This window comes from Moschus berezovskii, chromosome 7 (assembly GCF_049115385.1).
Source record: "Moschus berezovskii isolate FMDL1 chromosome 7, NW_MosBer_1.0, whole genome shotgun sequence".
Taxonomy (NCBI): domain Eukaryota; kingdom Metazoa; phylum Chordata; class Mammalia; order Artiodactyla; family Moschidae; genus Moschus; species Moschus berezovskii.
The window spans coordinates 66104532-66107660 of NC_142466.1; the positions used below are offsets into that span (position 1 = coordinate 66104532).

Consider the following 3129-nt stretch of genomic DNA (forward strand, 5'->3'; position numbering starts at 1 on the left):
TTGCCTGTTACTCCAGCTATCTTTTGACTTCCCACTTTGCATTTCAGTTCCCTATGATGAAAAAGACTTCTTTTTTTTTTTGGTGTTAGTTGAAATAATGATTTGGGGGGTGGGGAGGGGTGGGTTTTGCAGATATTCCCAGAAGTACATTGCTAAATAATAGGTAGTTCTATTTTCAATATCTTGGGGAAATGCCATACTGTTTTACTGAAAATCCCATGGATGGAGGAGCCTGGTAGGCTGTAGTCCATGGGGTCGCTAAGGGTCGGACACGACTGAGCGACTTCACTTTCACTTTTTACTTTCACACATTGGAGAAGGAAATGGCAACCCACTCCAGTGTTCTTGCCTGGAGAATCCCAGGGACGGGGGAGCCTGGTGGGCTTCCGTCTATGTGGTCACACAGAGTCGGACACGACTGAAGTGACTTAACAGCAGCAGCAGCAGCATGCCAGTTTACATTCCCATCATATTGTACAAGAGTTCCTTTTTCTCCATATTTTCACCAGCATTTTTTATCTCTTATCTTTTTGATCAGAGATATACAAACACAAGTAGGTGATATGTCATTGTAGTTTTGATTTGCATTTCTCTGATGATTAGTGAAATTGAGCAGCTTTTCATTTACCTGTTGACTATTGTATGTTTTCTTTAGAAAAATGTTTATTCATGTCCTTTATCCATTATTTAGTTTTTATGTTATTGAGTTATATGAGTTCCTTGTATATTCTGGCTATTAACCCCTTACAGAATAAATGTTTGGCAAATGTTTTCCCCCATTCCATAGGTCACCTTTTCATTTCATTGTATGTTTCCTTTGTTATGCAGAAGTTTTTTAGTTTGATGCAGTCCCACTTTTGGCTTGTGTCACCTATGCTTTGGGTGTCATATCCAAAAAAATTACTGCCAAGACCAATGTCCCTATGTTTTGTTTTAGGTATTTTATAGTTTCAGTCTTGCACTTAAGTCTTTAATCCATTTTGAGTTTATTTTTGTGTGTGGTATAATGTAGAGGTCTAATTTCACTCTTTGGCATGTGGATATCTAGTTTTTTGGTTTTTTGTTCCAAGTGTCTTCTGTACTTTTATTGTCACCATAGCCTCTGCATCAAGATACATAGAAATGGTAGCAAGTTTCTTTTTAAAGCTTAGTATTAAATATTAAATATCTTTCTCCACTTTTAATTTTACATTACTCTGCCAAGAAAAAATTAAAACTCAAGTTATCTGAAGCCTGGACACACTTCCATGATTAGCTGGGCTGTGTAAAAGTTGGTGGCTTTGTTCTTCCTGCCATGTGAGCAGGCCCAGGCCCTAGAAAAATGGGGCCAGGTTATAACTGTGTTAGAAAAGTGTGCTACAAAAATGGACGGCCTGTTATAAGCCAGGTTACAAAGTCAGGACGGGGGTGAGGGAGGAACAGTTTCTTCCAGAAACGGAATTTCTGGAAGAGTCCCAGTCCATCGCTTCTCCCCAGAATGGAGCGAGGAGTGGTCAGATCTCACCGTGAGCTTCCTGGCCCCATCTCTGTGAGGTGGTGGCCGGGGGCAGGGTGGCCGCGCCTGCCCTCCCCCACCTTTCTCAGCTAGGGAATGGAGAGTTTATTGCCCAGTGAGTGTGAAGTGGGCTGAAGCTTGGTCGGTACTGAATTCTCTAAGAGGTTTCTTCTAGAAACAGACAACTCAGACTCTTCCTCTCACTTCAGCGAAGAAGTTATTTTAAAAGCATTTGGGAAGTTCCTCCTGCACCCTTGGGGGCGGCTAAGAGGAGGGAGTCGTCAGTACAGCCCCCTTCTAGGCCATATCGGAACTCCTGAACGTTGGAGACCCCGTAGAAGTGGAGGAAGGCGGCCGCCACCACTAGGACATGGAAGGTCTGATGAGACTGGAACCATATGTCCAATTTTCCAGGGAAGAAGCGCTCAGGAATGTGTGCGGCATAGAGGCTGGCTCCGGTGATGTACATCACAGCCATGAGGAAGAACCAGCCCATCTGGCCCACCATGGTGGCCTTGGCGAAGCCCTCCATGATCATGAAGTGCATGGTGGGCACAACACCGCTCAGGCCGAGCCCGAGGAACACCCCTGCCCTTATCTGCCGGTGCTTGGGCATGGCGAAGCGGTCCCACTGTGCCATGATGATGGCAGAGATGCCCAGGACGCAGATGATGGGGAGGTAGATGAGCCGCGGCTGCAGGGAGCAGTAGAAGGAGTAGTAGAGCCAGGGCACGAAGCTCCCCATGATCAGGAGGGTGATCCCCGAATAGTCCAGCTTGGAGAAAGTCCAGGAGACTTTCTCTAAATGACAACAGACGGTGTGAAAGAGCCAGGAAAAGCTGAGGCAGAGCACTGCTCCCAGGAAGAACATCCCAAACACAACCTTCTCCTGAAGGGGGTCATGAAGTACATGTTGGGTCTCAGCATGGTCAGGATCCCCAGAAAGAGAAACAGCACGAAACCAAGCAGGTGGGTCCAGATGTTGCCAGTCTCCACGTGGATGCAGAAGATGCTCTTGAAGCAGGCGCAGAAGGAGGGCATGGGCGGCCGGTGGCCGTGCAGCAGATAGTCATTGTCCTTCAGCCAGTCCGGGAGCATGTCGTATGGGATGACCCTCCAGCAGCCCTCCCAGACCTTGTACACGAACTCCTCCATCTTCTCCATGGCATGGTGGGCCTGCAGGGACAGCGTGAGCACTCACACCTCTTCCTTCTCCCCCTGCGGCGCCAGGCAGGCCTGCTCCTCCTCAGCTTTGGTTGGGCTGGTGATGGCTCACTTGCCCTTCTCCTCGAGCAGGGGTCCCAGCTCGGCCAGCTCCACTGTGTTGGCCGCCCTGTTGCTGGTGGGAGCCCCGTTGCCCTGGGCCACCGCAGGCCCCTTGTGAGACGACATCAGGATGGTAACTTGGAGCCCTCCGGCTTCAGCCTGGGGAGAGGGCGGGGTCTCTCGGCCCCAGGGGCCAGAGAGCTCCCTGTGATGGGGACAGGCGGGCATAGGGCTGTGCTGGGGGCCACAGTGCCGGCGCTACATCTCGCGTCACTGCAGGTGGCCAAGCAGGCCCGGATATCCAGTTTTACCAGCACCATTTATTGACGAGATTATCCTTTCCCCTCCAAGTACTGCATTTCGGGCTC

At 49.4% G+C, this 3129-nt stretch overlaps 1 pseudogene; it reads right to left on the reverse strand.

The window, feature by feature from the left end:
* Positions 1–1712: 1712 nt before the first annotated feature.
* LOC129557144 (adiponectin receptor protein 1 pseudogene) lies at positions 1713–2887 on the reverse strand (annotated as a pseudogene).
* Positions 2888–3129: the final 242 nt, after the last annotated feature.